General features: G+C 56.9%; 1 protein-coding gene across 1 annotated transcript in view; it reads left to right on the forward strand.

Annotated features, from left to right (window-relative positions):
* The window catches only part of ATP6V0D1 (ATPase H+ transporting V0 subunit d1), a 38,802-nt gene that overhangs the window by 10,784 nt on the left and 15,766 nt on the right, over window positions 1-12,252 (forward strand). The window lies entirely within an intron of this gene.

Raw genomic sequence — 12,252 nt, forward strand, 5'->3', positions numbered from 1 at the left:
GATGGAAAAGAGGGAAAGATCCAAATTTTAAACATTTTGCATAAACCCGTTCTGGAATGTATTAGTCTCACTTTCTTGCTTTTACAGTGGCACACACTAAACATAGCAGACTTTCTCCCGAATTAGTGCTGTTAGACTTGAAACGAGATGACACCAAACCACTGTCCCTGAGGGCCCAGGTCTGCCTCCAGTAGTTTGTCCCTGGCCCCCTGTGGTCAGAGCGCCTGCTACAGCACCCTAGAACCCTTTTCTTACTTGTAGCTGTTCTTGTGCTTTGGGTTCAGCTGTTAGATGCACTCCAGCTTGTTGGAAGGGTCAGCGTTAAGGATGAACAGGTGTGAGGACGTGATGTAATGGTCTCTCTTGTAAATCACCTCTGCCTGCTCAGAGTCAGGACCCTAGGGCCTCTCTGGGTCACCAGGACCTTTCTTGAGTTGTGTGTGAGGCCAGGCATCAGGCAGACCGTGGCTCCCTTTCTGGCCAACTGTGTGACACTATGCATGTGATTTAATGCCTTGAAGCTAGTTTGCCCACCTGTAAAATGAAACAGAAATCACTTGCACGTTGTTAGGACTCAACAGCACATGCCTAGCCAGAGTGAATGCTCAATGGATATTTGTATGATTGGATGAGCGGCAGGTCTTTATTGGTACTGGCAGGGGGCTAGGGTGTGGGGTATGGGGGAGGGGAAGCTGAGGCCCCCGTCCTGGAGGGGTGCACCATGTTGTAGATTGTCCTGTTTCTAGGTTATTAAGCACTTTTTTTTTTTTTTTTTTTGATACAGCATTAAGCATTAGAGACAGGGGTTAGAGAGCTGGATAAAGGGATTTGGAGATTTGGGAGCGTCTGGCCGAATTGGAGGACAAGGGTGTAGAGAGCTGAGGATGACCAGGCTTCCTCTGTAACCTCTTCAGTTTTGCCCTCAGAAGGCCCCTTGCTTCACTGATGCAAGACAGACCAGTCCCTCATGATCAGACTCATGCTCGCCTTGTCTCCATTCTGGCTTTCCCGACTCACGTCCACCTCAGTCCTATTCTTGTTCTTTGTGACACATTTCTCCATGGCTCTGCAGGTGCCTGCAGCCTATTCCCTCAGGGATCAACGGCTGCGGGAGATGCGGACCAGGAGTCTGAGGCTGTTATTAAATCGCGCGGAGCCAGAGCAGAGCCTCTGGCTGTTGACAGTGCCATCCTCCCTTTGGCCACAAGGTGGTGGAACAGGACCATTCCGCTGCCTGAGAGCCAGGGAAGGGGGTGTGGCTGGACCCACTGGTGCATCTCTTGTGCTTCTCTGTGCAGCACCTGCCTTTAGCTGCTGTCCCTTGGGACTCTGCCCTGGGCCCTACTTCCTTTACCCAAGCCCCAGTTGGCCTTACCAGATTAAGTAGGGCTCGTGGCTCAGTGTCTCCTGTCTGTCCATCTCTTCCCACCCTCACCTCCCTGTGCCCCAGCTTCCTGGGTTAGGAAGGGGAAGGCCAGGGAGAATTCCCCGATGCTGTCCACCTTGTGCCCAGTGTAGGCTGCTCCAGCCTTGACCACCAAGCTGTCCTTGTTTACTTCCACCTGGGTCATGCTGGCAGTCCTCAGAGTCGGAGCGGCAGCTTCAGCTTCAGCACAGTGTGCTAGCTATGAACCAAGGGTCTTGGGGGCTCCAAGTAGGAGCTTGAGGCTGCCCAGGAGTCAGGGCCACGCTTCCTAGGCTCCCAGAAGCACCATCCTTCCCCAGGTGGCCTCCACTTTGGTCCTGCTACTCTGGTCCCTCCAGGAGACGGGAAATTCATCCTCAGGATGGACTCCTCTCCTCCAGCCTTCTTCAGCACTTTGGGGGACATGTAGGGGTGCATGTGGCACATACAGGTACATTTGTGTAGGGTGACTCTGGGAGAGGCCCAAATCAGGCACCCCAGACTCTCTAGAGTATAGGTACATACAGTCATGTTATCAGGTAATTGACAACTCTCCACCCTGCACCCCGATTTGGAGGGGTCTTTCCATTGGCCTCCCTGCCTCATCCAACACCAACTCCTTAGTTGATTAAAAAAAAATAAACAAAAAACTATCCTGTGTGGGAATATTGGCCTTCCTCTTCTTTTAGAGGCAGGAAAATCAAGGCCCTGAAGGGCCATTTAGTAGGCTGGGCCTGACACCTGCTCTGCCCATCTGCACTCAGCACCCTGCAGCTCAAGGGGCTGGGGTGGGGCTGCCCCCGTGTGAGTGTGGGTGGTCCTGAGGGGTGGCAGGGAGACCTGTGGCGGGGAAAGGGATGCGTGGAGGAACAGCCCTGACTGGGTGCCGGGCACTGCTTTCCTGGCCAACTCTGGCCTGGCCCTGGGCCAGACCTTGTCCCCCCTTGGCCACTCAGGCAGTGATTTTCAGGCTTTGACCTCAGCCGAGGCTTCGTGTTTGGCTGGCGGATGGGGCTTTCCCCTCCAAGGAGTCATCTGTGGTGTCTTTGCTGCTGCAACTCAGCTTTTCCTGCTTGCCACTGCTCCACAGCCCCGGGCCTCCCCGGCACCTGCTCTGAGCTCTGCCAGGGCTGCTTCCTGGATACCCAGGCCTCTGGCCTCACCCTGAGCCCCTGCGTGGCCCTCAGGGGCTGGGGTCGCACAGAGTCAGTGAGATCCAGGCCTGATCAGGGTAGAGAGTGTCAGAGTTGGCCAGGCCCCTGGAAGTAACCTTATCCAACCCTCTTATTTTACCTGGGAAATTGGGTCCAGGTGAGGCCCAAGGCCTTGCTTATGGTCTCCTGACACCTGTCTTGCTCCTCCTGTCCAGTCACTGTACATTTTTTGATTCTTTCCTTCATTTGTTCACTGAAGGCTGCCTGGACTATGCCTCTTTGTGCCCGGCCCCCAACTCGGGATGGGGTGCTCAGGTGAAAGAGACCCTGATTCTGGGGCCCTTGCCATTCCCCCAGGGCTTGCCACATGGTATCTAGCGTGGGAATTAAGGGTTGGGAGCTGAGGAATACAGGTGAGCTGCGACCCATGACCTGGCACACAGGGCCCGAGGATGCCAGTCATGGGTCGTAGCTCACCCATTTCCCCCACCTTCAACACTTTAGACTCCAAGCGAGATGCCGTGTGGCAAGGCCTGGGGAAAGTGGAGTGCTATGAGATTCCCGGAGAAGGCGACCACCTCTCTCCCAGGGCCAGCCTGAGTGCTGATCACACTCAGTCTGGTGTGTCACTGCTTCCCCTGTGTGTTTCCTGTCAGCCCCTTGAGCAGGGTGGGTGAGGGGGTCAGGGGTCCTGGACAGGACCAGCTTGGATGCTGCTGTTCCTGCCACTTCCTGCCTGGCCCAGGCCTCTTGGGTCTGCTGGGCATGAGTATGGAAAGGATCAACTCTGCTCCTGGCCCGGGTTGCTTGGTCTTGTTTCTGTGAGCTGCAGGGAAGGAGGCTTCGTGCTGAGAACAGCATGGCTCGCAGCCCCAAATGAGGCCTGATCCTGAGAGCCCATCCATAGGGCCTAGGTCTGAGCACAGTGAGTATTTCCATAGCTTGGACTCTAGGTACCGTGGAGCCGGCAAGATGCTGCAACCAGGATCCAGCCTGACCTGGCTTAATTTCACAGGAACAGCAGCCCCTGGGACCCTAAAACTGCTTTCCCCTAGTTGAAGTGAGCTCCATCTTATCTTAGGGTCCTTCCTCCAAAGGACTATGCATGTAGAACAGAAGCCAAGCATCAAGGGCAGAGAGGATTGCTCAGGCGGTGTGGGCCAGTGGACCCAGGAGCCAGACATGGGCATGAGCCAGCTTTTGAGAAGCTCCCTGCCACAGCTGGCCTTTCCTGGGCTGCCTGGCACCTAGCCGCGCAGGGCCACTTCACCTCTTCTCATTCAACACCCAGGCAAACATACATCTTTGGGAAAGTGAAAAGAAGCTCTTCGCTCGCAGCCCCAGGTCCACTCCAGCCTGCATGCACTGTAACTGTGGTGGTAAGCCTGGAGAAGAGAGAGCTTGTTCAGGGTCAAAGTACAGGGCAGCAGCAGAGGTGTGGGCCCTGCCTCCCAGGGCGAGGCTGGCTCGCTTGATTCTCAGTCTGGGCTGTGGAGGGCAACAAGGGAAGCTGCCCTGCAAGCCCCGTGTCTCCTGGGACATGCCAGTTCCATGGAGACCTGGGTGCGGACGTCCTGGTGAGGGGCTATCCAGGCGGATCTCCACTCAGTCAGAGGAGAGCTTCTTGGAACTTGCCCTGGGTGCAGCAGTAACCAGTTCTGCCCCTCCCTTTGGCACGTGGGACTGTCACCTGCCTGGCACCCTCCTGACTGTCGGATGGGTTGTCTTCCTCGTGGGCTGTGAGTGATGCTTTCATTCTCCCAGCTGCAGGGACGAGGTGTTCCTGAGGGTAATTACATGTGCTCTGTCACCACCTGCCACCTGTCTCGGAGCAAGGAGAAGGGTGGTGAACCTTGCTGCCACCTAGACAGCAGACATCCTGCTGCCTCCTAGACAAGGGGAGTGACACTCCCGCTTATCAAATCTCTGATTCTGATATGCTGGTGGCTGGTGTCACTGACCTGGTGTCATCCGGGCCACTTCTACAAATCGGCCCCATCCCCCTTCTGCAAATGCCGCACCTCACTGAAAGGCCTCCGGTATGAAACAAAATGCCAGCCTAGGGACCTAGGAAGGAGAACTCGCTGTCCTTTTCCTTCAGGATCTCTGCCTCATGCCAACTGAAACCCAGTAACTTGCATGTGGCCGTGCCAGCAGTAGCCTCCAGGTTCTTCCCGAGACTGCTGGCCCGCCAGCCTGGGGGCTTCCCACGGAGCAACAGCTGCCCTTGGCTGCACCAGCTCCCGCCTGCTCCCGAGGACGGCAGGGCAATAGCTCACCATGTGGTGGGTGGTGCAGAGTTGGGTCCTAGCCTCTGTCCGGGTCCTTGGGGTCGGGCTGCCCAAAGCTCTGTATGATCCTGCTCATAGGTGAGGTGAGACATGGGCTTAGGGACAGGGGTCCCAGATTTTGAGCCCACTTTGTTTGTCCTTCCCCAGGAGATAGCAGAGTGTGGCCTGTGCGTGTGTGTGCCCGTGCTGCACAAGGGCCCCTGGGGAGAGGACACACCAGAGCCCTGGGGAAGGGTCGGGACCATGGGAAGGAAGGGCAGGGGCACCCTGTGGAGCGCTGAGTGGGACGGCCTGAGCAACAGCCTGGAGTCAGAACACAGACCACCTGACTGGGACTGAGCCTCTCCGTTGGGGAGCTCTGGGTGGGATCCTCTCTGTGGAGCTCTGGGTGTGCTGTGCCATGCTCAGTTTTCTCTGTATAGCACTGTCTCTGTTCAGTGTCTACCCTCGGAGGCTGGCACTGCAGGGCCTTTCACCAGGTGACTGGCCAGGAGCCTGGGTCCAAGAGATTCCACCAGCTGCTCAGGGCCAAGCTGTGGGACAAGATTTGAACTCAGGTCACTGTGGTCCCAAAGCCCAGGGTCTCTCTTCCTTGTCCCACTAAACCACCTAAGGAGCTGTGTCCTGAAACCAGTGACCTGGCAAAATGGGGCTTCAGAGAGGGGCTGTGGCTGTGCATGGACCTTGTCCTGGGCTAGCAAGAGGCCATGGACACCTCAATTTGGGGTGGGGGCAATGCCAAGGCTCTGGATGGGGAATGCCAGGCGACACCTGAGGGAGGGGAGGAAGAGCTGGTATTTGATAGGAAGAGTTGGAACCCAGGGCTAGTCAGTTATATGAGGTCTACAGGGAGCCTGTGATGGGCCCTGGTAGAGGCCTGGGGGTGAGGAGGATGCTTAGTCTGTGCTGCAGCCCCCAGGTAAACCCAGGGTTAATGGTTTCCATGCTGTGGCTCCCACGCTGGGAGTTCCAGATGTGGTGCTCTGACCCTGTAGAGCCAGCCAGCCAGTGCACACATCTGCTTTGGAGCTGATCTGAAGAAAAGAGGTCTCCCCACCCCCAGAGCCTGGGGAGGAGACTCAAACACAGTCCATTTGCTGAGGGGGGTGGTTATGGCTCCATTGGGCCACCAGCCTGGCCGTCTGTCCACATCTGTCCATTTGTCTGAGTTTCCCTGCTTTGAGCCCCTGGAAGTTGCAGCATTAGGGAGCCCTTAGGGCAGAACAAGCACTGGAGGTAGAGCCCAGGTCCAGTCCCTTCAAAGCAGTCCCTTCACCTGGGCCCAGCGAAGTGGTAGAACAGGCTCCAGGGCTCCACCACCCTCGCAGGGAGTGGCAGGATGGGCACGCTAGGCTCTAGGGAGCATATTTGCACATCTGGTTTCACTCAGCGGGCCTCAATTCCTGAAAACCCCTGAGCTCCCCAGGAGAGCATCGTTGAGTGACCTCTGGAAAAGCAGAAGTGAAGTCTGGGAACACACTGTCCTCTCACACTGTGCCGTGGCCAGCTGGCCAGCAAGGCCCCTCCGTGGGCCATGAGGCTATGGGTGAGTCTAGAGCAGGGGGCCGCCCCGCCTAGTGTACTGTGCCAGGGCTGCCCCTGTGCCTGCTGGGCCCATGGGGCAGCGTAAGACCAATCCCTGGCCTGGGCCAAGACCCTCCCTCCCTGCCTCCCTGGGGCCCTTGCTGCAGAGGCTTGGGGACTGGAGACGCCGTGTGCTGCCTGCCCCTGGGAGCCCTGGTGGGGCTGAAAGATCACTTTCAGGGCTGGCAGGATCTGGGAAAGGTTTCAGGAAGTGGATGGGAGACAGGGTTGCCCAGCTGCCACCTCTCAAGGTCTGGCTGGAGCTGGCTGCCAAGCCCACGCCTGGTCCCTCAGAGAGCAGAGAGTGTTGGACAGGCTAGGGGTCCTCATGCCCTCCTGCTAATCAGGGGCGAGAGTGGTAATCAGAGGTGCTAGCTGGGGCCTGGGCTTTGCTGGTGAGGGGTCCTGGCCCAGAAGACCTGGGTAGGGGGTTGGCAGGCAGTGGAGGGACAGGTGGCAGCTATGGGGCCTCCTTGAGTCTGGCATGGCCCTGGGAGGAACAGTCATGCCAGGTGGGTGTTGGACTACAACCTGCCCAGGCGCCTTCGAAGAGCTCAGCTGGATCCTGCTGGAGCAGGGCAATGGTCTTCGACACAGGCTGTCTCAAGGTGGACAGGGGTGCCCTGTGGAGGAGGGAGGGCAGGGCTCTCACTTGCCAGGCTGGGGTGTGCCCTCCCAAACCAGCCTCTCTGGCTGGGCCTGAGGAAGCAGCCCTGTTTCCTGGACTTCAAGGGCTTCTCTCGCGGGCACCCTGTGGACTTGCCTGGAGCACTTGCTTGGGCCAGAGATCACAGGCAGGTCGCCCTAACCGGAGAATAGCACCGGTAGAGCAGAGAGTCAAGGGCTAAGGCCGAGGCAGTGCTAGGGCTGAGGGTGTGGGGCCTCACAGGCTGGGGGGAGGAGGCCAGGCTCTGGGGCCACAGGGGCTGCTGGGTAAAGGTGACAGCGACACGTTGGAGTTGGAAGACAACACTCTGGTGATGGTATGGAGAGTGGACTTGGGAGCTGGGAGCCAAGCTGTGGGGCAGGAGACCAGCAAAAGGGCACCGTGGCGGTGAGGAGGCCTGAGCGGCCCTGGGAAGTGAAGTTGGGGGGATAGTCACCAGAACATTGGGACAGGCAACACTGGGAAGCAGAGGAGGCCTGGGAGGGTCCTGGGCGGGGTTGAGGGGCCCTGAGGAGCTGGCCCAAGGCCCTCAGGGGAGGCTGCAGGCAACGGGAAACTGAGCTGATTGGCTTCCTCTGAGGAGGGCTTTAGGTCGTACTGCAGAGAGAACTTCCTGACAGCAGCAGCATCTTCTTGGACATGAGAACTCAGCCTCTGAGGAAGTCTTTTGCTGTGAGAGATCCCAGACTGGCCAGACATTCCTGATGCTGGGCCATGGATGGGAGGATCTGGGGTAGACAGCTGGGCTTGTGGGTAGACCAGAGCAGTCCCCCACATCTGTGCTAACCAGAACACTGCTCACGCCTCAGCCCAGTCACGTCTGGGGCTCTCGGGCTGTCACCGAGGCTTTCAGGCTTCCCAGCTCAGGGCACAGAGCAGAATTAGCCCCTGCCTTCCCAGAGCCCCTGGCGTCCTCGTCTGCCCTCGGGGGCTGGGCCAGGGCTGGGCGACCGAGTCTCCCACAAAGCTCTCAACAAGTTCCAGGCCTCTTCTGCTATGCTCTGATCCCATCCCCAGTCACACCTCCTCCACATCCCTCGGAGAGAGCAGGAAGCTGGAGGGGAGGGGGCTGGTTTCTAATGGGCCTGTCCCAGCCCTGAGGACTGTGTAAAGGGCTTGGGGCTGCCAGCCACTGGGCCTGGTCGCCAGATTTCTTGAACAGGGTCAGAGCTGGTTCAGAAGCCCTGTGTGGTCTGAGCCAAAGGATCGGCTAGCCTGCCTGCCTCCAAGTTGCCTTCTTGGCTGGTGGGCTGTCCCCTCACCCTGGGTCACAGGGAGAAGTGGGTCTTGGCCAGGGGAAGTGGTCTGGAATGGCCCTCTGATGTCATCACTGGGGGCTTTTAAAAATGAGTTTCCTGGTAAGGAAAACTCCTCAGGCCTCGGGCAGGATTCTCGGTAGAATCTCCCGGGTTTGCTCTGATTCGACAAACACTAGCAGAAACCACCCGGTCATCTGTGTTCCAGCAGCCAAGTCCCCAGATGCAGCGTCAGCAGAACGCAGTAGCCAAGACACAGGGATGTTTGCTTTAAGGCCCATGCTAAGACCCAGGGGTGGGGGGCATGCAAAGGAGAGTCCACCCATCAGCTTTGCCCCTCTTATTCGCACGTACTAGCTTCTGAAGGAATGGCTGGCACCACAAGTGATGCCAGAGCGGTTATCCGTGAATCATGACAGTCTAGGGCCCCTGTCAGGTGGGCAGTGAGCGTCCAGGTTGCCTCCGAGGCTGTGGAGGGGCCTGCCGTGGCCCCTCTTACCTCTCTGCCACCTGCCAGCTCTTCTGGAACTAAAGTCTGCCTGGGCAGCTGGGTCCATATCTGAAAGGCCCATCCTGGGCCAAGGGCCATGGGAGAATGGTCAAAAATGTAAGGGGTGGGGAGGAGAGGAGACCAGAGTTGGGGATGGAGAGAATCCACCAGGTCTGATCTATATCCCCAGCCTCTCTATACTTGACTGTGGGACTCTGGACACGTTTCATGTTTCCTCTGATTTCCCTTTTTTGAGTCTGTGAAATGGGCATGGCTGGTGGGTCCAGCACATAGGTTGCTCCTGGTATGGCGCTAAGTATTCAGCAGGGCCCATCTGTTTCCAGTTAGAGTTGGTCTTGGTTCCCGCCTTGTGTTGGGATGCTGCCTCCCACCTCATCAGTGCCAGGTGTTGAATGGAGTTGGTGGGGGCTGGAGAGGAGAGAGGGTGCTTGGTGGTGGGGGACTTGGGGAGCGAGCCTGCCCAGGGAGGGCAGCCCCGTGGAGCAGGTGAGGCTGGGGCACAGAGGTTTCACGCGACTGGAGAGCTCGGGCGACTCTAGTGGAGGTGTGGCACGGCACTTGGGGAAGCCTTCCAGCAGCAAGTGCAAGGATGCCAGGCGAGGGGGTGTCGGGAGGCCTGGCCCCTGGATGCTTTGGAGGATAGGAATCAGGAGGCCGGGCTGGGGTCCAGGGCCCAAACTCACTGTCCCAGAGAATAGTGGGACCACTGGCATGAGGGGCCCTGCCAAGAGGACTGGGTTTTGCCCTGCTTTTTGCCTTGTGCATCTGGTATGGCTTCCAAGCCCTGGCTGTGGCCTGTCACCGCCTGAGAAGGGCTCTTTGCTGGCTGCAGTGGCTGGATGGATAAACGGACAGGCTTGAGCTGGCAGCTGCTGCGCCAGACCGTCTGACCCAGAACACCACATCCCGGCCTGGGCTTCCAGCTGCTGTCCGCGCTGTGGCTTCCCCTAGTGGGGATTGGAGCACCTACTTTGCCCGGGCCAGAACTCCCTGCCCACTAGTTTTTTCAAGTATCACAATGTTTACTGATAGATAAAAGATGTAAAAGCAGGGCATATGACATATGACTTGATAAATTAAGTAGAGTTAATTTCAGTATGAAAATAAGAGGGACCAATTCATATTCTCACCATTTGTTTCATACCCACAAAAACCACTTCGAGGGCATTAATGATCTCTCAAAACTTATCAGTTTTGTGCAAGTAAACCATGTTTCTTTTTTTAATAAACTTATTTATTTTTAATTTTTGGCTACATTGGGTCTTTGTTGCTGCGTGCGGGTTTTCTCTAGTTGTGGCGAGCAGGAGCTACAGTTCGTTGCAGTGTGTGGGCTTCTCATTGCGGCAGCTTCTCTTGTTGTGGAGCACGGGCTCTAGGCGCATGGGCTTCAGTAGTTGTGGCTCACAGGCTTAGTTGCTCCCCAGCATGTGGGATCTTCCTGGACCAGGGCTCGAACCCGTGTCCCCTGCATTGGCAGGCGGATTCTTTTTTTTTTATTTTTATTTTTTTATTTTTTTTTATTTTTTTATGGTTTTAATGCTATTCTTGTCTGCTTACATTCTTTTTATGTATGTATGTATGTATGGCTGTGTTGGGTCTTCGTTTCTGTGCGAGGGCTTTCGCTAGTTGTGGCAAGCGGGGGCCACTCTTCATCGCCGTGCGCGGGCCTCTCACTATCGCGGCCTCTCGTTGCCGAGCACAGGCTCCAGACGCGCAGGCTCAGTAATTGTGGCTCACGGGCCGAGTTGCTCCGCGGCATGTGGGATCTTCGCAGACCAGGGCTCGAACCCGTGTCCCCTGCATTGGCAGGCGGATTCTTAACCACTGCACCACCAGGGAAGCCCCCCATGTTTCTTTAAAAAAAAAACACAAAATACTTGTGCACTTATCTAGAGTCAGGGTTATTAAAAGCTAGCTTGTAAAACCCATCACTAGAGGTGGAAATACAGGCTTATGCTAATACAGCGAAATCCCTCAATTAGAGTTAAGAATTTTTCTGTAACAACCAAATGGTTAATCAAATACTGCAACGACTCGAGCATTACTGAGCAAAGTACCTTCTTACCCATGCCTTATTCCAGGTGTAGGTGGGCCTTGGCCACACTGGTGAGGAGGGGGAAGAATGGACCCAGGGCAGGGCTCACAGCAGACGGCCGGGGGTGAGGATGGAGGAGTGTGCACACCTCCCGGGCAAAATGGCAGTGGGGTCCACGGGGCAGAGCAGGGGGCTGGTGGCTTCTCCCTGCTCCACCTTGCCCTCAGCTCTGTCCCCCTTTTGGGTGGCCACCAGAAAAAAGGTGTGACTGGTAGAGCGATGGCAAAGGCAGAGGATGATGAAGGCCTCCTGCAGGCCTCACGAGGTTCAAGTCCACTCTGAGTGCCCAGGAGCCACAGAGGACAGGAGTGCTGACTGCCACCCGGGTGCAGGTAGAAAGTGGCCACTCCGATGGCACGCACCCCTCCCTCCCTTCCTCCCTCCCTCCACGCCTCCCTCCCATATACTCTTCCGTCTCTTCTTTGGCACACCTGACTCTGGGCTGGGAGCATTCTCCTCCTGATGGGGTACAGGAGGAGGGGCACCACAGGGGTCCCCTAAGTCTGTAGAGCGATGATGTGCCCCACTCGCCCTTCCTCTCTAAGCAGCCCGGTATAGCATGGCCCTCCAGGTCCACAGACACACGGGGAGGCCTTAAGCCGGGGCAAGGGGGGCGGTGCTTGTGGAAATGTTCATAGGTGTCACCCTTCCTGTCATCCTCTGGGCAACCTTCCAGGGCACAGAAAGCATGCATTCCTCAGTCAGCAGAAGCCAGCCTCCGCTGTTGGGCCTTAATCCACACTCGCATGCATATGCACACATGGGTCCCTCCTCAGCCACTGTCCTTGGTACTGCCATCACTACCGCAGTGTCCCCCATTTCAAAGCCCAGGAGCAAACCCTCCTGCTGTCTTCACCAACCCTCTTCCCAGTCTTCCATTTATTCCACGGTTACTTACTGAACATGAAAATGCACCAGAACATACTGTGTTCTAGGCTCTAGCATACTGCAGTGACCCAGAGTCCCTGCTATCGTGGTTTATGTGCCCCGTGCCAGGTGGGATGTGATGTGTTACAAAGAAAAATGGCACAAATGAAGGGACAGAGTGGTGGGGCTATAGGAGAAGCCTCTGAAGACGGGCATTTGAGGAGAGCTTATCACTTTCCAAGCAAGGGGACAGGGAAAGGCCCTGAGGTGAGGATGTGCAGATGTGTGATGGGGTCTGCCTGGTGTTTTAAGATCGCTCTGGCTGCTGGGTGGAGAAGAGACTGGGGGATGGGATGCACGGGCAACAGCTGCGAGACAGGTTGTTGCCACGATTCCCCTGGGACTCACCTGTCCTGCCTCCC

Source organism: Eubalaena glacialis, chromosome 18, assembly GCF_028564815.1.
Source record: "Eubalaena glacialis isolate mEubGla1 chromosome 18, mEubGla1.1.hap2.+ XY, whole genome shotgun sequence".
NCBI lineage: Eukaryota > Metazoa > Chordata > Mammalia > Artiodactyla > Balaenidae > Eubalaena > Eubalaena glacialis.